Genomic DNA, 25,820 nt, shown 5'->3' on the forward strand with positions numbered 1-25,820 from the left:
TGAATAAGAATATTTGAACACCAATAATAACTTTAGAAAAATAAAATATGCAATGAATGAAAGTATGCAAATAAATTAAATAAAATGAAATGAAAGTGAAAAAGAATGAGAAGTATAAAAAGAAAGTGAGAAAGGAGAGAGAAGGAAGAAATTAGGATTAGAAGAGAAAAGATAAGAAAATTAGCACTAATTTGGATAGGTTGTGCGACGCTGGCGACGCGGTCGCGTGGGTGACGCAGTCGCGTGGTGCGCAATAAGGTTGGGTGACGCGGACGCGTGGGGCACGCGATTGCGTGACTCGATTTGTGCTAGTGGCGCGAGTGCAGCCTCGCGGTCGCACAACTCTGTGTCCAAAACTTAGTATTGCCATAATCCAGGGTGACGCGGTCGCGTGGTCGACGCGATCGCGTGAGTGGCCATCATGGGGATATGACGCGGACGCGTAGGGCACGCGTTCGTGTGGTGAGGCTTGGGCTTCCAGCACGAGTCCAGCCCAACTCCAGCTCAACTTTCGGCCATGCACCCGGTTGACGTCGATTTTCAGGTCACGCGGCCGCGTGGGTGACGCGGTCGCGTGGGAGGCCATTATTCCCAGGTGACGCGTACGCGTCAGTGACGCGGTCGCGTGGGGTAATTTGTGCCATTGGCACGCCTCCAGCGCTGCTCCTGCGAAACTCTCTGTTTATATTAATATTGTCTTCCATCTCCTTGCGACGCGGACGCGTCGCTGATGCGGTCGCGTCGCGTGCTCGCTTTTTTTTTTTTGATGGATGTGGGTGCTCTTCCATGGATGGTGGTGATGGGATGGAGAGATTATTCTGTGGTTGACAAGGAAGTGCACTAGAGCTTGAGAGTTGATTGTTGAAGGTATTCGGTGGTCTGATTTGGGTGAAGAGAGCTTGTATAGTAGAGTTTAGATCGGCAAGTGCTTTCTCCATGGAGATTTGGGGTAGATAGGAGGGTTCATTTGGTTCATAAGGTGGTTGGTATCGTGGATGAGGGTTAGGGTCATGTGATGATGTCTGGTAGTAGGGGGCTTGTGAGTATGGTGGTCCAGAGTTATGTTGAGGAAAGGGTTCATAGGCATATGGTGGTGGTTGTTGATAGTCCACTGGAGGTGGTTGTTGCCATGAGGATTGATCAAATCCTTGTGGCTCCTCCCATCTTTGATTGTTCCAACCTTGATGCCTGTTCTCATTGTAATTTCTTCTTCCTGCAACATAATTGTAACCAGACTCATAGCCAAAGGGGTGAGAGTTCATAGTAGCAAATAAAAAATTAAAAACAAAAATAAAAATAAATTTAAATTAAAAGGTTATTTAAATTTTGAATTTGAAAATTAAATTTTAAAATTTGAAATTTGAAATTTTGAAATTTGAATTTTGAAATTAGAATTTTAAATTTTTGAAATTTTTAAATTTGAATTTTGAAATTTGAATTTTGAAATAAGATAAGATAAGATAAAAATTTTAAATATAAAAATCTGAATTTTTTTTTCAAAAAAATTAATTAAAAATATTTTTAAATTTAATGAGGAAAGAGAAAAACAATAATATGACACCAAATTTCAAATTTTTAGATCAAAACGAAGAAAACAACTAAGAACAGCTTGAAGGTCAAGATGAACGTGAAGAACAACTTGAAGATCAAGATGAACACTAAGAACAAATTTTTGAAAAAAAAATTTTTTTTAATAACTAAATAAAAACAAATAACCTCTTAATAAAAATAAAAACAAAAATAAAAACAAATAAACAAGCAAAAATCAAAAAAATATTTACAATAACCAATAATAAGGCACACGTTTGCATTTTCTCGGCAACAGGTGCCATTTTTGACGTTAGGATTTTTGCCAGTAAAGAATTTCATAAAAACAGTCGCGAGAGAAATCTTGAATCTGAAATACCTTGAATTATAATAAATAGAACATTCAAATCTTAATCATGAAAAGTTCGTAAGCCAATTAGGCAACATAAATCAAATGAAAATAAAAGTATCAAAATAAAAGAGAAACATAAATTAAAGGAACATTGAACCTGGGATTTGAGAGTCACTCTAAAACTAAGAGAAATCCTAAATCCTAATCCTAAGAGAGAGGAGAGAACCTCTCTCTCTAAAAACTACATCTACTCCTAAAATTGTGAATATGAGAGCCTCCCATGAATGGATGCATTCCCCACTTTATAGCCTCTAATCTGTGTTTTCTGGGCCGCAAACTGGGTCAAAAATAGTCTAGAATTCGCTGGGTTCAAATTTTGCCACGCTGGTTTTTCATCACTGCGACGCGGCCGCATGGATCACGCGGTCGCGTCGCTTAGCGTCAGGGGAACTATAGGATATTATATATCAAATCGAAGCCCCGGACGTTAGCTTTCCAAAACAACTGGAACCGCGTCGTTTGAACTTTTGTAGCTAAAGTTATAGCCGTTTGAGTGCAGAGAGGTCAGGCTGGACAGCTTAGCAGTTTCTCCAACTTCTTGTATTCCTTCCATTTTTGCATGCTTCCTTTCCATCCTCTGAGCCATTCCTGCCCTATAATCTCTGAAATCACTTAACACACATATCAAGGCATCTTATGGTAATAAGAGAGGATTAATATTAGCAATTATAAGTCCAAAGAAGCATGTTTTCAATCAAAGCACATAATTAGGAAGGTAAATGTAAAACCATGCAAATAGTATGAATAAGTGGGTGAAGAGTAGATAAAAACCACTCAATTGAGCACAAGATAAACCATAAAATAGTGGTTTATCAGGGATCTCCACACCCTTACTAAAATGTGTGCCGACCTCCAACACAAAGGAAGTCTTGGAAGAAATACACAATGGCATATGTGGCAACCATCTTGAAGCACGAGCTCTATCCAAAAAGGTACTCCGAGCCAGATTCTTTTGGCCGACTTTACAAAAGGAAGCAACAGAGTTTGTAAAGACATGTTTGTAACACCCTAATTAGCCTAAGCTTTACCTCGCGTCATAAAGCAAAGCTTAACCAGAGATTACGACAGTTCTAAAGCTTATACGTATAATATACAGAAGAAATAATATAATCTAGAAGTCTGATGAACGATATAGCTCAAAAACTAGGATTTGAAAAGTGCAAATCGTACTAACGAACTACTAGCTTAAGGCACAAGAAACAGATAAGATACAACAAAATATAAGTATATAATATCATAGGAAACTAGCCACAACTCGCGGAGTTTAAGCCGGCTAGCCATATACAAGTATACAGAACCATATAGAAACCTGACAGTTTAAAAACAGCTTATACAAGTTTTTCTCTCATAATACAAGCCTCTAGGCTAAACAAAATACAAAAGAGAGATGTATAAACAAGATAAACCAAAAGACTCCAAAAGAATCCAAGATCCTCCGCTTCTGTCACCATCCAAAGCAACTCAGTAAGGTGGGTTGCGACCTGCATCTGAAAACACAACAAAGATATGGTATGAGAACCGGAGGTTCTCAGTATGGTAACAGTACCCAGTGATGTATGGTATAAGACCCTGGGATGCCAAAGGCAATCATAAGCTCCATATCCATCACAAGATTCAAGCTTAAAGCATTCTAAAAGAAATAAGCATAATATAACCTTATCATAAGTAAACCGGGTGATCTATCTTAAGGGATTTTCATTCTAACCAAACACCGCTGTCCCACAACCTTCACCAACATATCCTCCATGCGATCCCATCGTAACCGCTTTCCGAACCTCCTCAATCCCAGTAGAAAGCACAATTAATAACAATACAAGTAATTCACAAGTAAAAGCATACAAGGCAAGTAGATCAAGTAAGCACTTATACATGTTATTCAATTAGACATACAAATACAAGTCGGCAAAGCAAACAAATAGATAGGAAATGCGTATGATGAATGCCTGCCCTACTGGCTGTGATATCACATTGTCGGTTCAACTGCCAACCCGACACATCTCTATGAAGACGTCGCCCTTCGGATTTCTCATATAGGAACCCCCGAGATATAGTGCCCGGATCACTGTCCAGGTACCGGCACCTGCTCGCCTATAGATTCGAAGGGATGTGAGCGGGATACTCTTGTCACAGACCTTACATCTCAATGCAAGTGAGATGAACCACCGCCCTTACACTACCGTCGCTACCTCGACAAGCGGGATCCAACCGCCGTCCCTGCCGAGCGCATAGCGTCTCATATTCTCAATAAAAATAATATTTCAGTGGTTTTCAGAAAACATTTTCAGTATACAGAGATCCATCGTCTCAATCCGAGTCCTCGACTCATCTCAACCACTGTCCATTCATAACTCAGTTTCCAATGTCAAAGTTCATCATTCATTATCTCATATATCACTTATCCTGCACCCAACGTCAAATCATTCTCAGCACGCCAGAAACCTAGGCCTCCGTTTTCTAATTTATCATAAAATTGTGATCTAGCAACCTTAAGTTACATCCCATATTCTAATACTCAAAACTAAGCCCAAAACTCTTAAAATGGTGTTTTAGAAGCTTACAACCTTATTGGGAAGGTAGAATAGTTGAAAACAAATAAAATTTTGAGAAACAGGACGTGTGCGGCCGCACAAGGGTCTGTGCGTGCGCACACTCCTGAGAGTTTTCAAATGCGTGTGTACGCACAGGGGTGTGCGTATGCACAAGTATCAATTTTTACAAGGATCTGTACACTCGCAGAAACTGTGCCAGCACCCCAACAGACTGACCTTCCCGACGTGTGCGTCCGCACAGGTTGAAGTTTTTACTTGGATATGTGCGCGCACAAGCCGTGCTAGCACTGCGAACAGAATGCACTTCCCTACCTGTGCATGTGCACAGGTGTGTGCATCCGCACAGGTCAAAATATTTGCAGGGTGTGCGTCCGCACAAGGGTGTGCACCCGCACATATCAGAAATCATGAAATTCTGCAACTTTGCAGAATTTTAGATTTTTAACACCAACTTTGAAGGATCATAACTTCCTCTACAAAACTCCAATTTTCACAAATTTTATATTGATTTAAAGAATTTTTAAAGATCTTTAATTATAAATAAATTTCAATCATTTTCGAAAACCGAGGCAAAAGTTATGATCAAGCAAAGTTCACCAAAAACTCAATTTTTTCCAAACTTCACAATTTACACAATTTCTTACCATACACATTTCAAACCATACCATACCATCCAAAATTCCATTTTTCATCAAAATGTACCTGTTGTATCACAATACACCAACCTTCCTACATTCTCCTTCTCATTCCATTACTATCAATTCCAACATCAACTATATAACACTTATGATCAAATTCACCATCAAACCCACCATTTCATAAATCATAATACTACAATTATCATAAGGAACCAACTTCCAATCCATACAATCATTCAATAACATCATATCATTATAATTCATCACAATCAACTCAACATTCATCTATTCATCAACATATAACACACCAACCATCATTTTAGTTTAACCTATCTTATTGGTCACTAGCTTATGTGTCCATGAATATTATATACTACATAGAGGAAACTGAAACCATATCTTGGCTGATTCCCTTTATGCACTAAAACTTTAATTAAGCATAAATAAGCTTCCAACCATAATCCAAGCTCTCAAATCCACTCCAACAAGCACAAATAAGTTCCAAGAGCTCCCAAAGCCACCATAATCAAACTATTTACATATAAATCACCTCAAATCATCCTAGGGTTCCAATTAAACATAAACTCACAAGGGTTTAGTGGCTCTTACCTTCTCCCACAGATTTACTAGCAAGAATCCAAGGCTAAGCAAGGATTAGAGCAAACCTAAACACCAAGAATCACAAAAACTCACTTAATCAAAAACCCTATAAACCCGAAATTTTGAGGAGAGAAACTGAGAGAGATTCGAGCTTTCATTACCAGTTTCTCATATGGGTTTTGTAGAGATCTTCAAGAGAAATGCGTAGCCGCTGACGGCTGGTGCACGAATTATAAATCACACTTTTCACAACTCGTACCACTAACCAGCAAGTGCACTGGGTCGTCCAAGTAATACCTTACGTGAGTAAGGGTCGATCCCACGGAGATTGTCGGCTTGAAGCAAGCTATGGTTATTTTGTAATTCTTAGTCAGGAAATCAATGATAAGAGTGATTATATTTATGAAGAGTAAAAAGCATAAATTAAATAGTACTTGTTATACAGTAATGGAGAACAGATTGAGGTTTTGGAGATGCTCTGTCTTCTGAATCTCTACTTTCCTACTATCTTCTTCTTCATGCATGCAGGTCTCCTTTCATGGCAAGCTGTGTGTTGGTGGATCACCATTGTCAATGGCTACCATCCATCCTCTCAGTGAAAATGGTCCAAATGCGCTGTCACCGCACGGCTAATCATCTGTCGGTTCTCACTCATGTTAGAATAGGATCCATTGATCCTTTTGCGTCTGTCACTACGCCCAGCACTTGTGAGTTTGAAGCTCATCACAGTCATCCCATCCCAGATCCTACTCAGAATACCACAGACAAGGTTTAGACTTTCCGGATCTCAGGAATGGCCGCCAATAATCCTAGCCTATACCACGAAGACTCTGATCATGAACCAAGAGGCTAAGAGATACACACTCAATCTAAGGTAGAACGAAAGTGGTTGTCAGGCACGCGTTCATAGGTTGAGAATGATAATGAGTGTCACGGCTCATCACATTCATCACGGTTAAGTACAAGCGAGTATCTTAGAATAGAAACAAACGTGATTGAATAGAAAATAGAAGTAATTGCATTAATTCGTCGAGACACAGCAGAGCTCCTCACCCCCAACCATGGGGTTTAGAGACTCATGCCATCAGAAATACAATATGAAATGTGTACAATGTCATGAGGTACAAAATAAATCTCTAAAAGTTGTTTAAATACTAAACTAGTAACCTAGGTTTACAGAAAATGAGTAAACTACGATAGATAGTGCAGAAATCCACTTCCGGGGCCCACTTGGTGTGTGCTGGGGCTGAGACTTGAGCTTTACACGTGCCTAGGCTGTTTCTAGAGTTAAACGCCATATTGTAACCTGTTTTGGGCGTTTAACTCCAACTTGTAACCTGTATCTGGCGTTTAACGCCAGAATGGAACATGGAACTGGCGTTAAACGCCAGTTTACGTCGTTTATCTTTGAGCAAAGTATGGACTATTATATATTGCTGGAAAGCCCTGGATGTCTACTTTCCAACGCAGTTCAGAGCGCGCCATTTAGACTCCTGTAGCTCCAGAAAATCTACTTTGAGTGCAGGGAGGTTAGAATCCAACAGCATCTGCAGTCCTTTGTCAGCCTCTGAATCAGATTTTTGCTCAGCTCCCTCAATTTCAGCCAGAAAATACCTGAAATAACAGAAAAACACACAAACTCATAGTAAAGTCCAGAAATGTGATTTTTATTTAAAAACTAATAAAAATATACAAAAAACTACTCAAATCATACTAAAAATTATGTAAAAACAATGCCAAAAAGCGTATAAATTATCCGCTCATCACAACACCAAACTTAAATTGTTGCTTGTCCCCAAGCAATTGAAAATCAAATAGGATAAAAAAAAGAGAATACTATGAACTCCAAAATATCAATGAAACTTAGCTCCAATTAAATGAGCGGGACTAGTAGCTTTTTGCCTCTGAACAGTTTTGGCATCTCACTTTATCCCTTGAAGTTCAGAATGATTAGCATCTATAGGAACTCAGAATTCAGATAGTGTTATTGATTCTCCTAGTTCAGTATGTTGATTCTTGAACACAGCTACTTTATGAGTCTTGGCCGTGGCCCTAAGCACTTTGTTTTCCAGTATTACCACCGGATACATAAATGCCACAGACACATAATTGGGTGAACCTTTTTAGATTGTGACTCAGCTTTGCTAAAGTCCCCAATTAGAGGTGTCCAGAGTTCTTAAGCACACTCTATTTTTGCTTTGGACCTCGACTTTAACCGCTCAGTTTCAAGTTTTCACTTGACACCTTGGTGCACGAAATTGTTACATATTACTCTCTTACAATTTCGCACAACTAACCAGCAAGTGCACTGGGTCGTCCAAGTAATACCTTACGTGAGTAAGGGTCGATCCCACGGAGATTGTTGGCTTGAAGCAATCTATGGTTACCTTGTAACTCTTAGTCAGGAAAAGAATAAAACAATTCACTTATCAAATCTGATTGCAAGGAATAAAAGAGCATGAAATAAATACTTATTATGCAGTAATGGAGAATATGTTGGAGTTTTGGAGATGCTTTGTCTTCTGAATTTCAGCTTTTCTCTTGTATTCCTCTTCCCTCATGCATGAAAAAGTGCAAAGTTCCTTCCATGGCAAGCTCTATGTAACGTGTCACCGTTGTCAATGGCTACTTCCCATCTCCTCAATGAAAATGGTCCAAATGCTCTGTCACAGCACGACTAATCATCTGGAGTTTCTCGATCATACTGGAATAGGATTTACTATCCTTTTGCGTCTGTCACTACGCCCAGCACTCGCAAGTTTGAAGCCTGTCACAGTCATCTAATCCCAGAATCCTACTCGGAATACCACAGACAAGGTTTAGACTTTCCGGATTCTCATGAATGCCGCCATCAATCTAGCTTATACCACGAAGATTCTGATTAAGGAATCTAAGAGATAATCATTCATTCTAATGTAGAACGGAGGTGGTTGTCAGACACATGTTCATGGATTGAGAAAGGTGATGAGTGTCACGGATCATCACCCTCTCCATAGTTAAGCGTGAATGAGTATCTTAGAGAGGAACACGCATGTTTGAAAGGAAAACAGAAGTACTTGCATTAATTCATCGAGACGCTGTAGAGCTCCTCACCCCCAACAATGGAGTTTAGAGACTCATGCTGCCAAAAGGTACAAATTTCAGATCTAAAATGTCATGAGATGCAAAATAAATCTCTAAAAGTTGTTTAAATACTAAACTGGTAACCTATGTTTACAGAAAATGAGTAAACAACGATAGATAGTGCAGAAATCCACTTCTGGGGCCCACTTGGTGTGTGTTGGGGCTGAGACTTAAGCTTCCCACGTGCCTGGGCTATTTTGGGCGTTCAACGCCAGGTTGTAACCTGTTTCTGGCGTTGAACTCCAACTTGTAACTTGTTTCTGGCGCTGGACGCCAAACTGCAACATAGAACTGGCGTTGAACGCCATTTTATGTCATCTATCCTTGAGCAAAGTATGGACTATTATATATTTCTGGAAAGTCCTGGATGTCTACTTTCCAACGCAATTAGAAGCGCGCCATTTGGACTCCTGTAGCTCCAGAAATTCCATTCCGAGTGCAGAGAGGTCAGAATCCAACAGCATCAGCAGTCCGTTTTCAGCCTGAACCAGATTTTTGCTCAGCTCCCTCAATTTCAGCCAGAAAATACCTAAAATTATAGAAAAACACACAAACTCATAGTAAAGTCTAGAAATATGAATTTTGCCTAGAAACTAATGAAAATAAACTCTGACCACAGTCCTATAGTCATAGAGGGCAGTTCCAGATATTCTCTGCCTGTCTGTTTGCCACAGATTAGCGTAGAATTCCTAAACCATATTCCTTCCCACTTTCGTTTCAGGATTAGCTAGGACTTCCCAGTTCCTATTTCGAATCTGCTCTTGGATCTCCGGATATTCATCTTCTTTCAGATCGAACTTAACTTCCGGGATCACTGATCTTAGACCCATTATTTTATAGTAATGGTCTGAATGTTCTTTGGTTAAGAACCTCCCTTGATTCCAAAGTGGTTTTGGAATACTCTCTTTCTTGCCTCTTAGAGTGGGTTGTTTTCCTTTAGGAACCATGATCTTAGTGGGTATGGTTTAGTGATCACGGATAAACACACCAAACTTAGAGGTTTGCTTGTCCTCAACCAAAAGAAAAGAAAGGAGAGGGATAGAAGGAGAGCTAGTGTCGAATGGTGGATGAGAGGAGGGGAGGCCGAATGTGTTTTTAAAAGGGAGGGGGGGGGGTTTTCGAAAATAAAGAGAGAGATAAGATAGAAGATATGATTTAAAAAGAAATAAGTATGATAAGAAAAGATATAATTTAAAATTGAAAAGATATGAAAGATATTTGAAAAAGATACATCTGGATTTTGAAAAAGATAATATGGAGATTTGAAAAAAGATATTGATTAGTTGAAAAGATTTTAGAATGAAAAGAGATAGATTTGTTTTGAAAATTTGAAAAAGAGTTGAATTGGATTGAAAAAAGGGATTTGTGCTTATGAATTAAGATACATTTGAAATTTTTAAAGTAGGATTTTTAGAAATTAGGGATTTTAGAAATCAGGGTTTGTAACATGTTTATGCAACAAATCATGAATTGAAACATGAAAATTAAAATTAAAATAAAAAATATGAAGTAAAAACAAATTTACCTCCTCCCCACCATCCTGGCGTTTGAACGCCCAAACGCTGCATGTTTTGGGCGTTCAACGCCCAAATGCTGCTTCTCCTGGGCGTTCAACACCCAGGTGTTGCTTCTTTCTGGCGTTGAACGCCAGGAGCTCCTTTGTCACTGGGCGTTTTTCTGAACCCCCAGGACGCTGTAAATCTGGCATTAAACGCCCAGAAGATGCTTCTTTCTGGCGTTTAACGCCTAGATGGCTATCCTTACTAGCGTTCAACGCCCAGTGGATGCTTCTTTTGGGCGTTGAACGCCTAAAACAGACTTTTACTGGCGTTTTCTTGCCAGTAAGCTCTTTTTCTCTATTTTGTGTGCAGAATCCTTCTGTAACCCTGTGAATTTATGCAATTGACTCTTTACCTTAGTATCAATGAACTTTATATAAACAAATAAAATCAAGAATAGAGCAAAATGCTTAGAGGAAGTGATGCCCCATGGAATCAATACCCCATGGAATCAATACCCCATACATCAAACAACTCAATTTCCAAGATTCCTTGTTGAGGCATGGCGTAACTGTGAGGCAAATTACCAGCTCTCTGGCAACTGTCACAGTTGCGTACAAACTCTCGGGAATCTCTATAGAGTGTAGGCCAGTAGAAGCCACATTGGAGAACCTTGGTGGCTGTTCGCTCACCTCCGAAATGGCCTCCATATTGTGATCCATGGCAATGCCATAAGATCCTCTGCGCTTCTTCTTTAGGCACACACCTACGGATTATTCCGTCTGCACATCTCTTAAAGAGATAGGGTTCATCCCACAAGTAGTACTTCGCATCAGTAATTAATTTTTTCTTTTGTTGCCTGCTGTACTCCTTGGGTATGAACCTTGCAGCTTTATAGTTTGCAATGTCTGCAAACCATGGTGTTTCCTGAATGGTGAACAAATGCTCATCCGGAAAGGAGGACGCCCCTTCCACTGGCTCTATTCGGGACAGATGATCAGCCACTTAGTTTTCTGTCCCCTTTCTGTCTCTTATTTCTATATCAAACTCTTGCAGGAGCAATACCCATCTTATAAGCCTGGGTTTTGAATCCTGCTTTGTGAGTAGATATTTAAGAGCAGCATGGTCAGTGTACACAATCACTTTTGATCCTACTAAGTACGATATAAACTTGTCAATGGCATAGACCACTGCAAGCAATTCCTTTTCTGTGGTTGTGTAATTTTTCTGGGCATCATTTAAAACACGGCTAGCATAATAAATGACATGCAGAAGCTTGTCATGCCTCTGCCCCAGTACTGCACCAATGGCATGATCACTGGCATCACACATTAATTCGAATGGTAATGTCCAGTCTGGTGCAGAAATAACTGGTGCTGTGACCAGCTTAGCTTTCAGAGTCTCAAATGCCTGCAGACACTCTGTGTCAAACATAAATGGCATGTCAGCAGCTAGCAGGTTGCTTAGAGGTTTTGCAACTTTTGAAAAATCCTTTATAAACCTCCTATAGAATCCTGCATGCCCCAGAAAGCTTCTGATTGCCTTAACATTGGCAGGTGGTGATAATTTTTCAATTACCTCTATTTTAGCTCGATCCACCTCTATTCCCCTGTTTGAAATTTTATGCCCAAGGACAATCCCCTCAGTCACCATAAAGTGACATTTTTCCCAGTCTAAAACTAGGTTGGTCTCTTGGCATCTTTTCAGAACAAGTGCTAAATGGTCAAGGCAGGAGCTGAATGAGTCTCCATATACTGAGAAGTCATCCATAAAGACTTCTAGAAATTTTTCCACCATATCAGAGAAAATAGAGAGCATGCATCTCTGAAAGGTTGCAGGCGCATTGCACAGCCCAAATGGCATCCTTCTGTAAGCAAATACTCCAGATGGACATGTGAATGCTGTTTTCTCTTTATCCTGGGGATCTACTGCAATTTGATTGTAGCCTGAATAGCCATCCAAAAAGTAGTAATAATCATAACCGCTAGTCTCTCTAGCATCTGGTCTATGAATGGTAAAGGAAAGTGATCCTTTCTGGTGGCTGTATTGAGCCTTCTGTAGTCAATACACATGCGCCACCCTGTAACTGTTCTTGTAGGAACCAATTCATTTTTTTCATTATGAATCACTGTCATGCCTCCATTTTTTGGGACGACATGGACAGGGCTCACCTAGGGGCTATCAGAAATAGGATAAATAATCCCAGCCTCCAGTAGTTTGGTGACTTCTTTCTGCACTACTTCCTTCATGGTTGGATTTAGCCGCCTCTGTGGTTGAACCATTGGCTTAGCATCATCCTCCAACAAGATCTTGTGCATGCATCTAGTTGGGCTTATGCCCTTAAGGTCACCTATGGACCACCCAAGAGCTGTCTTGTGTGTCCTTAGCACTTGAATTAGTGCTTCCTCTTCCTGTGGATTTAAAGCAGAGCTTATGATCACTGGAAAAGTGTCACCTTCACCCAGAAATGCATATTTTAGGGATGGTGGTAATGGTTTGAGCTCGAGTTTAGGAGGCTTTTCCTCTTCCTGAGGAAATTTCAGAAGCTCTTTCAATTCCTCTGAATCCTCTAGATCAGGCGGAACATCTTTAAAGATATCTTCCAACTCTGATTCGAGACTCGCAGCCATGTTGATCTCCTCTACCAGAGAGTCAATAAGATCAACTTTCATGCAGTCTTTTGGTGTGTCTGGATGTTGCATGGCATTGACAGCATTTAACTTAAACTCATCCTCATTGACTCTCAGGTTTACTTCCCCCTTTTGGACATCAATAAGTGTTCATCCAGTTGCTAGGAAAGGTCTTCCTAGAATGAGAGTAGCACTCTTGTGCTCCTCCATTTCCAGCACTACAAAGTCAGTGGGAAAGGCGAATGGCCCCACCCTGACAATCATGTCTTCAATCACGCCTGATGGGTATTTAATTGAGGCATCAGCAAGTTGGAGACATATCCGGGTTGGTTTAACTTCTTCAGTTAAACTAAGCTTTCTGATAGTGGATGCAGGTATTAGGTCGATGCTTGCCCCAAGATCGCATAGGGCTGTCTTGGTGAAATTACCCTCTAATATGCATAGTATCAGAAAGCTTCCGGGATCTTTAAGCTTTTCAGGAAAGCTTTTCAGAATGAATGCACTACATTCTTTAGTGAGGAGAACTCTTTCAGTTTCTCTCCAATCCTTCTTATGACTTAAGATCTCTTTCATGAACTTAGCATAAGAAGGTATTTGCTCAAGTGCCTCTGCAAACGGAATCTTTATTTCAAGAGTTCTGAGATAATCTGCAAAGCGAGCAAATTGCTTATCCTGCTCCTCTTGGCGGAGTTTTTGAGGATAAGGTATCTTGGCTTTATATTCCTCAACCTTATTTGATGCAGGTTTATTCCCTACAGAGGTGGTTGGAGAAGCCTTTTTAGATGGGTTGTCATCAGTACTTGAGTGTGTCTGATCCCTCACTGGCAATTGAGTGCCAGAGTTAGAAGCTGGAGTGACGTTAGACGCCAACTCCTCATCTGTCCCTGGCATCTGAACGCCAGAACTGTGCTTCTTTTGGGCGTTCAACGCCAGTTCCTTGCTTGTTTTTGGCGTTGAACGCCAGTCCTGAGCATGGTCTGGGCGTTCAGCGCCAGCCTTCCACCCAATTTCTGGCGTTTTGATGCCAGAATTATTTTTCCCTGGGCTCTTATTGTCCTCAGATGGATTTTGGGTGGTTTGCTCATTTCTTGGCTTCCTGCTGCCTTGAGGTGGGGTATTTAATGTTTTTCCACTTCTTAATTAAACTGCTTGGCATTCTTCTGTTATTTGTTTTGACAGCTGTTGCTTTGTTTGCTTCAATTGTTCTTCCGTATTTATATTAGCCATCCTTGTCTCTTGTAGTCTAATTCATCTAACATCTAACTGCTTTGTTAGAAAGTCCAATTGCTGATTGAATTCAGCAGCTTGTTCTACAGGACTGAGTTCAGCAGTTACTGTTTTAACCTCTTCTTTCATAGAAGGGTCACTGCTTAGGTACAGATGCTGATTTCTGGCAACTATATCTGAGTTCAGTAGTTACTGTTTTAGCCTCTTCTTTCATGGAAGGTTCACTGCTTAGGTACAGATGCTGATTTCTGGCAACTATATCAATTAGCTCTTGAGCTTCTTCAATTGTCTTCCTCATGTGGATAGATCCACCAGCTGAGTAATCTAGAGACATCTGAGCCCTTTCTGTAAGCCCATAATAGAAGATGTCTAACTGAACCCACTCTGAAAACATTTTAGAGGGGCATTTTCTTAACATCTCTCTATATCTCTCCCAGGCATCATAAAGAGATTCATTATCTCCTTGTTTAAAGCCTTGGATGTCCAGCCTTAGCTGTGTCATCCGTTTTGGAGGAAAGTATTGATTCAGGAATTTTTCTGTCAGCTGTTTCCATGTCCTTATGCTAGCCTTAGGTTGGTTGTTTAACCACCTCTTAGCTTGGTCTTTTACAGCAAATGGGAACAGTAATAATCTGTAGACATCCTGATCTACTTCCTTATCATGTACTGTGTCAGCAATTTGTAAAAACTGTGCCAGAAACTCTGTAGGTTCTTCCTGTGGAAGACCGGAATACTGACAACTTTGCTGCACCATGATAATGAGCTAAGGATTCAACTCAAAGCTACTGACTCCAATGGAGGGTATGCAGATACTACTCCCATATGAAGCAGTAGAGGGGTTAGCATATGACCTCAGAGTCCTTCTGGACTGTTCATTTCCACTTAGATCCATGATGGAGAAAGGGAAATGATGTAAAATAAAATAAATAAAAATGGGTGAAGATTTTCGAAAAAAATGAGGAGAGAGAAAGTGGTTAGGAAGTTTTGAAAAAGATATGATATTATATTTTTTTTTGAAAAGGGTTTTAAATTTTGAAAGAAAAAAATCTGAATTTTAAAATTGATTTTCGAAAAATTGCTTTAAAATAGAAGGAAAAGATATTTTTGAATTTAATGAGGAAGGAGAAAAACAATAAAATAACACAAGATCTAAAATTTTTAAATCTAATGCTCCTTGTTTTCGAAAATTTTGGAGGGAAAACACCAAGGAACACCAAACTTAAAAATTTTAAGATCAAGACACAAGGGAAACTCAAGAATGCCTTGAAGACTCACAAGAACAACAAGAACATGAAGGAGGAACACCAAACTTAAAATTTTTAGAAAACCAAACTAAAATTTTCGAAAAAACAAAGAAAAATCAACAAGAAAACACCAAACTTAAAGTTTGGCACAAGATTTAATAGAAAAATTATTTTTGAAAAGAATATAAAAGACTCTGACCCAATTGCCAAGAACACAAACTAACGCTCTAGCCAACTGAGTTATAAATGTAACACTTGTTTTGAAGAAGTATTTTTAAATAACTAAGTATTTTTAAATAACTAAGTATTTTTAAATAACTAAGAATGAAGTATTTTTAAATAACTAATGTTTTGAAAAGGCACAAGAAAAACAAGAAAAATCACAAAACAAGAAAAACAAAAGATCAAACAAGAAAAATTCAATTATAAAAATATAGTTTTCGAAAAAAAAATTTTGAAAGAGAAAATAAGGATTCTAAAATTTTAACCAAAAACAATAATAAAAGACTCTAAACCAAAAGAGGATGCACCACGTCATGAGGAGCCCCATCAGATATAGCCAGTAGATCCTAAGGTCCCTCTACAGACAGAGCCTCCGCTTCAGCAGGCTGACCCTCCAACACTCATAGAGACTGCAGACCCTCAGTTCACCACCAAGACACCAGCAGCACATCTTTCCAGAGATGACCCTTTTTCACACCCAGCTTGATTGAGCATCGAGGACGATGCTATTATTTAAGTGTGGGGAGGTCGCCATCTCTGGCGAATCTTTTTGGTGAACCACTTTCGAACTCTTTATCCTATTTTGTTTATTTTTTGTATTTTATTTTATTTTATTTATCTTTCAGCACTTGCACATTTTCCTTTTACTGTATTTCTGTTTACTTTATTTTACACTTTGGTTTGTATATATCTTAAATATTTAGTTTAGTTTGCACCTTTAGCTTATTAAGTTGTGATATAGAAAATATGGATTAATTAGCTTAGTTTGCCCTTTTAGCATATGATAATTTGGTTTAATTAAAAATAAAAGAGTAACCTAGAAACTTTAGTATAACAGAATCACAACAATCCACACACCTTATATATATAGCAATAAATGTTGGTTAATTAACAAAATTTTTTAAGGAAAATACTAAATTTTATAAAATCCATTATAAGATTCACATTGAGTTGAATGGAAACTCTTGATTTCTACTTGCATGACATACATAACTGATATATGATTTTTGAGCCAAAGAACACACAACCCGTGAGTTTTTGAGCTTAATTGTATGGTTATATTTAACCATAAATTTCATTCCTGTGTGTTTTGCACTTCTTTTCTATGCTTGCAATCTTTACTTTGTTTCAATCTATATGTCCAATATAGAATGTAGATACATACCTGCATATGATTGAAGCCATTATTTGTTGTTTACTCACTTATCCCAAATAAACCTACCCTTTTATGTCACCCTTGTTAGCCCCCTTGAGCCTTTTAATTCCTTTTTGTTCTATAACCACATCACTAGCTTTAAGCAGAAAAAAACAAAATTAAAAAATTCCAAATTGAATCTTTGGTTAGCTTAAGATAGAGATTGTGTATCCACTAAGTGTGAAAAACGTGGGAACATGGGTTGATAGGAAAGGATTAAACTGATAAAATAATCAGAAATTTGGGAGCATGCTCATGTGAAACCAAAATAATTAAAAATACCATGTGCATTAAAAATGTTGTGTTTATGTTTTAAAAAAAATTTTCGTTTTAAATTAAATAAATAAATAAGGAGAAAAAATCACCCCAATAATAAGTTTAGTAAGGAAATCAATGCACATGGAGGTAAAATCAAAATAAACTTGGTGCATGAGTATGTGACACAAAAGTGGGAAAATTATGGGAAGACTAGGATAATCTTTAAATTATATAGAGTATGTATATGTCAGCTGAGATCTTAGACTAATCAAGAATTCAATTTATAGCTCACTTAGCCTCATATATATCCTTACCCATACCTTAGCCCCATTACAACCTTGAAAAATACCTCATGATATTTTGTATGCATACATTGTATATTTGTTGATTGGTTAGATGAAGAACAAAGTTTTAGAAAGCATGAATAGAAAAGAATAAGAGTGATTAACCCCAAACACTGAGTGACTGGAGAGTAAACACAAAATTCATTGAGGGTTCAATAGCTCATCTCCATATATCCAATTTAATTATTTAATTGTCTTGCAAGTTTGTGAATTCCTTTAACTCAACTCAATTGTGAAAGTGCTTTAACATGATTTAGGCTTGACTATGCATATATGATTCCTTGAAAATATAAATCAAATCAACCACATGTAAGCTCTATATATATAGGTGGATAGTAATTAAAATTGCATGATTCATTTAGGTAGCTTGCATTTAGAATAGGTTGCATTGCATAAGATTCCACCATTCTACCTTTACTCTTTTCTCTTGGATTTAGCATGAGGATATGCTATTGTTTAAGTGTGGGGAGGTTGATAAACCCCTATTTTATGATTCATGTTGTGCTCAATTAAGTGTTTTTATCAATTCTTCACCCACTTATTCATGTAAATTGCATGATTTTACTATTCCTTCCTTATTTTATGATATATGTGAAAACATGTTTCCTATGCTTTAAAAATATTAATTTTAATTATCCTTTATTACCATTCGATGCCGTGAAGGAAACATACAAAAACGGAAGGAAAGCACAAAAATGGAGTTTTGAAAAAACGCAGCGACGCGCACGCGTAGACGACGCAGACGCGTGCCTAGCGCAAAATGGCAGCGACGCGCACGCGTGGACAACGCGCACGCGTGACAGACGCCAAGTGCAGAATTTGCAGAAAATGCCCTCAGCAATTTCTGGGCCCCTTTTGGCCCAGATCCAAGCCCAAAAACACAGAATAGATGCCAGAGAATGGGGGAATCAACGAGAACAATTCATACAACTTCATTATTCACAATTTTAGGTTTAGATGTAGTTTTTAGAGAGAGAGGCTCTCTCCTCTCTCTTAAGATTAGGATTTAGGATTTCTATTATAATTAGGCTACTTCTCTTCAATCACAGGTTCAATGTTCCTTTAATTTGTTTTCTACTTTTATTTATTCTATTACTTTAATTATTATTTATCTTTTCAATTTGGCTTATGAACTTCATTTTAGAGTTGATTTCTTTATTTAATATAATTTGAGGTATTTCAGATTTAAGATTTCTTTCTTTTATTTATGTTACTGCTGCTTCCAATATGAAGGCATTTTTATTCGAGTAGATTTTTCTCCTTTTGCTTTGGTTAAGTAATTGGTAACACTTGAGTTATCAGACTCAGCAGTTGATTGAAAATTGAGAATTGCTGATTGATTTGGATTCCTCTAAAGCTAGTCTTTCCACAGGAGTTGACTAGGACTTGAGGAATCATGTTAATTAGTCCACTTGACTTTCCTTTATTTAGTAAGGATTAACTAAGTGGGAGCAAAATCCAATTCTCATCACACCTGATAAGGATAACTAGGATGGGATTTCCAGTTCTTATACCTTACAAGAGATTTTTTTATAATTATTAATTTATCTTTCTTGCCATTTAAATTACTTGTCCTTATTTCAAAAACCAAAAAATATACAATTTCCATAACCAATAATAAATCATACCTCCCTGCAATTCTTTGAGAAGACGACCCGAGGTTTCAATACTTCGGTTTATTATTTTTATTGAGTTTGCTTAAGTGGCAACCAAAATTTTTGTACGAAAGGGTTCTCTGTTGGTTTAGAAACTATACTTACAACTCGATTATATTTGTGAATTTCTTTACTCGCATAAATCAGTTCGTCAGTCGACCTCTTCAGAGTAACTTTTGAAGATCCCTCCCCAGGACCTTTGGCCGAGATGTTCTGGGCCGCAGTCGCCTTCCTCGCCCTCTTAAAAGCCTTCATGGAATCAGTAGTCTTCACCACCTCTGAAAAAATAAAACATCAAAACCAAAGTTACAAGTTAGAAAGAGATGGAGTGACAAAACAAACAAAATAACAAAGACAAAGCTAAAAAGAAATCGGCAGCTACCCAATTCACACTACTAGAAAATTAGTTATTACAAACGGATATTTCCGACGGATTTTATCCCACAGAATTTCAGAGGATTTTTTGTTAGAAAATAAAAAAAATGAATGAGCATAAATTATAGACGGAAAAGAGAATCCGTCTATAATTCTGTCAGAAAAATTAAATTTTTTCCGTTGAAAATGATTACAGACAGAAAATCTATCTGTAATTAAATAGACAAAATGCTGCATTTTATTAAATTATTACAGACGCAAAATCCGTCTGTAATTTAAAATTTTCGTCGGAAATATTAGAATAAAGATTTGAAGATCACCATTATACCTCTTCATTTCACACCACACCTTCGCGATTCCACGCTCATTCCTCTAAATGCTTCATCGGCGGCGCTATCAGCCTTGCACCACCGGCTCACCGAACCTCCGTTGCACTCAACTTCCATCAGCCTTGCTCGCATTGCTCCCTTCCGTCGCACCCCTTCCCGGTTCTTCTTCGTCGCAGCCCTTCCGTCGGCCTTGCTCGCATCGCTCCCTTTCAAACCCTAATGTGCGTTCTCTCTTCGATCTCGCCACTAGTGCTTGCTCTTTTCTGTGTGTTGCTGTGTTTCTCTCTTCGATCTTGCCTCAGCTGTGCAGGTAACCCTAATCTACTTTCTCTTTTATCGCTGTTTTCTTTCTTTCAATACCATCTCTAACTCTAATTATATTATCCTATGTTCCATCACTATTATTCTATTTCCTATTCTATGATAAGAACTTGTAACGGTTATTATTTTTATTGTGTTCTTATAAACTTGTTCGTGAAATCAAGGTTCCTGAATGCATTGACTAGTTTCATTTTTATTGCTGAGGAAGAGGAGGAGGTATGCATATGCATTTTCTGTTGTCATATATGTTTCATGCAAACTGTTTGAAATTTTACTTGAACAATATGTTGCCTTGTATTTAATTTCTTTTTTCGTTTTTGGTTATTAAACAGGATTTAATTTGATAAAGTTTCTGCCTTCTCTTTCTTTGAATCTGATTTAATGTGTGACTGAGAATTTTCAGTTAAAAAGTTTGTCTTTCTCTTCTATTTTTAGGCTATTTGCATGTAAATTGGAGTTTTGAAGTTTAATATACCTGCTTTGAACAGAGATGGGTGGCTTAAATTTGATGAACTGGGGAAGGAAATACTGTCCATTGCACTACCTGCTGCATTGGCATTGGCAGCTGATCCACTTACCTCACTGATCGACACAGTGTTTATCGGCCACATAGGTACTTATTATTACAGATGGTGAATTAGTTAGTTAGTTATTAGTAACTTTCTGTTAATAGTCACTTAAATCATTAACTCAAATATATTCTTGTATAAAGTAAGCTAATTTGATTAAATTAATTTTATTTATTGGTTTTCATGTTCTTGTTTTAAACTGGTCAAAAGTATGGAATTGTAATTTATCTGCCTGCAGCTTATTTGGCTTAATTTTATTCTCACCCTGGAAGCCCATTCTGAATTGCTTGTTTGTTGTTTATTTAATAGATAGTTATAATCTTGTAATTGTAGTTGGTGATGATGGTTACAAGTATTTGCTTGTCTTAAGTTCTGTTTGTTTGGACATACATTTGATTGATGATTGTTCTGTAGTACTTGTTCATAGAAAGTATTGCTAGTTTATGGATTAGATCTTGCTATACTGTTCCCTATGTTAAGAATGTTAGCATGTCTTATTCAAGTTTTGGTTTCCTTAATTTTATCATGGGTAGTGTTAAGATCAAAAACCATTTATTGCTTTTGGTGAAATGGTTCTTCTCATGATACTAGATATTATATGATCCCTATATGAACTAGTTATTTTCTTCCATTCAAGAGTTTAATCCTTTAGGCAAAGATAGCTATCAAAATAATTGAATTTGAAGAAGATATAAGACAACAAGTGTGATAAAATGTGTGGTCAATAGTTGTAATTGTTCGGTTCAATGCTTGAATGCTAGTTAACATAATAATATTCCTCTAAATTTTATAATCATCTCCTTGTTATTTATTGGGCATTTGTTTGATTAGAATGTGAATATAAGTGGACGAAAAGTGATTTAATCTCTGCATATTTTTCTGGGCAATCCCTAAGCCAAGCCTATTTTAAACTTGGATGATTCTTCCTATGACTTCAATAGCCTTTACAATGTTCTCAAATTTTTTTGAGTTATTCTATATAATATTCAGTTATGTTGGACTCAGATTGCTATTTTTCTTTGCAGTTCATATTTCATCTTCATCAAAAAAAGAAATAGCCACTTTCTTGAAGAAAGTCACCTTTCAGGAACCTAATCTTCATGTTGTTGACATTGATCTTCCACTTATTGGAGTTTGTGCTCACAATTATTAAGTAAGGTTTAAAATTTCTGCATAGAAAATGCACATGTTCTGCATATGATATTATGCACTCCACTTTTTTTTGTTTTTCTCATTGATATCCATATATCATGAGTATAGATTAAATTAATCTCTATGAAGGTAATGACTTTGCTAATATGTAGAAACTATAATAAGATATTCAGTCATGCTTTGCTACATTTGTAAAAGTAGTTGTGTTCATGCTTGCTACTTGAATGGTTTGGGTGAAAGATTGGATTTGATAGAATAAGAGAATACTAATGTGGGATTGGTAAGGTGATAAATATCTTGGTTCCCTAATCAATGAATCCAGGGAATAGAAAAAACATTTGCTAAGGGATCAACCTTCTTCATGGGACTTAAGCTAGGTCGGGCCGGGTTAGCAGGGTTCCTGTTAAAAAACATTTGCTGGGTTAGCTTTTTTTTAATTAATTGATTTGTTATTGGTGCAATGATAATATTTAGCATGAAAGCAACTTATACCTGCTATGGTTGACATTATTCTTGTGTTTCTTCGGGGTAAGGATGTCCTTGCCAAGGCTAGAACAGGCACTAGGCACTACTAGAAAACTAGTTATTACAGACGGATATTTTGTGCCTGTGGTCCTCTGGTCATGTGCCTCTAGTCCTCCTCCTTCAACTATATCGATTTTGAAAACATATAAGAAAATCTGTTTATGTAGAAAAAGTTATATTGATAGCTAAGATAGTGGTATAGATCTTAGTACAGGTTTACACTAATAATAATTTCCATTAAATTTGCACAGTTGGATTATTTATAGTGTATGCTTTGATTTACCTTGAATTATGACTCCTATTTGTAAAAGAGTGTACCAGAAATCCATTTCTTCAATGCCAGGTTTAAGGAACAAATAGGAGATGTTTTAGCTGCTCGCGCTGCATATATTCAGCAGACTGGTAAAGAGTCAGATTCTGATTTTGTGCAGAATTTTATATCAAGAGCCAATATGGAGAAACGTTTAGTATACAATTAACTTTTGCTACAATTGAAGAAAGCTTTACTCTTTGATGATAATCTGATACAGAAAAGATGACTACTTGCGCTACCTGTTACATTTTTTTGCAAGGAAATATGAAGTCAGCTTGTGGTATATACAAAGAAGCAATAGAGATGGCTGTAGCTGAAGAGAATTTACAGCATGCCCTCCCTAATTTATATGTCCATTTCTCTCACCTAAAATATATGGTACGTGGCATATTTATCATTTTTTGTTGAATTTTAATTCTAAAAGGTTAAGCATCATTCTATAAAAGCCGTAAATGAAGTTTTTAGGCTATAGTTACTACTAGCAATTAGTAGCTACAAGGTTTTTTGTATGAAGTGCCTAAAAATTTGTTGCAGCTAACATATCATAATCATAAACAGAGTAAATATTGATCCTTCTCATTTTGCATGATGATCTGAGGTGTAGTTAACCAATCCTATTACTTCCATGTTCTTTTCTTGGTTTCAAGAGTACAAACAACATGGATGCTACTAGAGACATCTTGGTAGATGGCATAAAGAATTTGCCTCAAAACAAACAGCTTCTGGAGGTAGTCTATCTTTTCCCTATTATTTATGTAACCCTAGTAGAAGTGGAGAGACCTAAGCTGAAACTTTTTACAAGTATGCATTTATAGATAGATACAGAAAACTTCAAATTACTTGCTGTTAGTTAGAATGAGCAGGGGGAAACTCGTCATGTCATAATGAGTGAAACAACTTAGTTGCTACTGGCTTGAATGTCTAATGAGACTTCTTCCCTTTTTCCCTTTTTCTATATATATAAAGAAAAAAGTTCGTTTCAGATGCGTGGTGCATGGAATAACTCAATAAACTGCAGTTATTTTAGAGCTTATCCAACTTCATATTGCTATTTTAACAATTTTTTTAAGTATAGTTACTATTAACAACATTAGTTTCTGCCTAACCCTTCTTTTTCCTTTCATTCTTTCGAATCTTGTTATTGACAGTCTTCAGAACTGTAAGGATACACTTGCAACGTGCCAAGTACGTTTTCTTCCATTATTGGAATTTGCCCCTTCTGCTACCATTATCTTTCTTGTGCACATATTATTGTCTAAATATTTATTATTCTATTTTTTTTTACTATTTTATTTATTTACTATATGTTGTCATGTTAAAAGTGGACTTTAGTTACATTTCATGTAATTTAAGAGATGAAATATAATCTATCCTTTTTTCCTGTTGATGTAGTTCACCATCCATTGATTAATTATCAATTATCATTGACCATTGACATATATCTATTGTTATCAGCTTGAAAAGGCAAAGAAAAAGGAAGTTGCGTTCATTGTAACATTTGCAAAACAAGAACAAGAGATAGCAGAGTTGAAGGTATCATGCTCAAAAAGGAAGTTGCGTTTATTACATTGTGTGCATTACATGTTCCAAATCTGCTATTGCTATTTGGCAGCATCCATGATCTTTAAAAAGAACTAACCCTGAGAAATCTATGGAAGAGTTCTAAATTGTTGCAGGCAGATACTTGAAATTTAATCAAAAGTAACTGCAGTGGTAACAACTCCTTTTTGGTTCTTTTTTCTAATAATTGCCTTATTTATTGTCTGAGTGTAGATCGGATATAGTAAGGTAGACATTCTCTGCTCAGAAAGTGGGAAGTAGCGAATAATTTTGATGGACCAAGAATCTCAAGAAGCAAGTATATTGCCATCATCACTAAAAAGCTCAAGAAAGAATGAAGCTATCTATAAATTAGGATATTGAATCTTGATGAGTCCACTAGTAGTTATTTGTCATCTAATGTATTTAGATTGTATTATTGCATGGAAATAATTGCTTCTTATTATAAAGAAAGTGTTTTGTACTCACTGGTGTATTTTTCTATTTATACCATCAATAAAAATTTGTATGTATTAAATTTATATTTATTTTGTATGAAAATAAGTTTATTTTGTAATTAGAAAAATAAAAAAATTCTATTTTACCTTACTGACGGATTTACAGACGAATTTTCTATCTGTAATTAGAGTGTAAGATGATTTTCCAAAGTTTAAATTACATATGGAAAATCTGTCGGAAAGTTTGTCGCCTTTGGGAAATGGATAGAAAATTTACAAAGGAAAAATCCGTCAGTAACTGGTAAAAATCCGTCTGTAATTTTCCGACGGGGGGTTTTACAGAGGGACAAAATCCGTCAGTAATTTTATCGGTAACTAAAAATCCGTCTGTAATAAAGACTAAATCCATCTGTAAATCTGTCTATCAATCCATTTTCTAGTTGTGTCAGTTCGAAGAAGGGAGGGATCCCCCAAGAACCTCTTCGTATCAAGATGAGGAGCCCCCCCCCCCCCAATTCTCCTCTAACACATGCACAAAAGCCTGCTCGACTTCATCCAACATTTTCCAAGTATACCTAGACACTACCACATTCTTTTGCCAGCATAAGGGGAAGACAGGTTCATTATTTTGGTCCAAGAAGAAAGGTCGAGCTTCTTCAACAGCTCGGACCTTGAAATAGAAGTTCTTAAAATCCCTAAAAGACTCGTCAAACATAGCAAAAACTTTCTTTTCCTGGGAAGCTCGGAAGAAATCCAGGAAGCCTTCTTCTTAGCTGTCCCAGGTTTCGTCAAAACGAAAAGGTAAAAAAAGAGAGTTTGAGAAGGTCGGACATCCAACTCTTGGCACAACAATTGAAAGATCTTTATGAAACCCCATGAGTTCGGGTGAAGTTGAGAAGGAGCTACATTGCAGGACCACAACAGGTCGGTCTCAAAGAAAGTAAAAGGAAGGGTGATGTTCAGTTGGCTAAAAAAGTAATCATACGCATAAAAAAAGGGACGTTCCCCCCGAGTCAGAGAAGGAAAACAAACTCTCTCCTCAGGGTCAGGCACTACCAACTCGTAGTTTTTCTCCTGCTCTCTATTACTACATATCCTATGATGCCTCCTAAGCCG

The sequence above is a fragment of the Arachis ipaensis genome, chromosome B06 (assembly GCF_000816755.2).
Source record: "Arachis ipaensis cultivar K30076 chromosome B06, Araip1.1, whole genome shotgun sequence".
Taxonomy (NCBI): domain Eukaryota; kingdom Viridiplantae; phylum Streptophyta; class Magnoliopsida; order Fabales; family Fabaceae; genus Arachis; species Arachis ipaensis.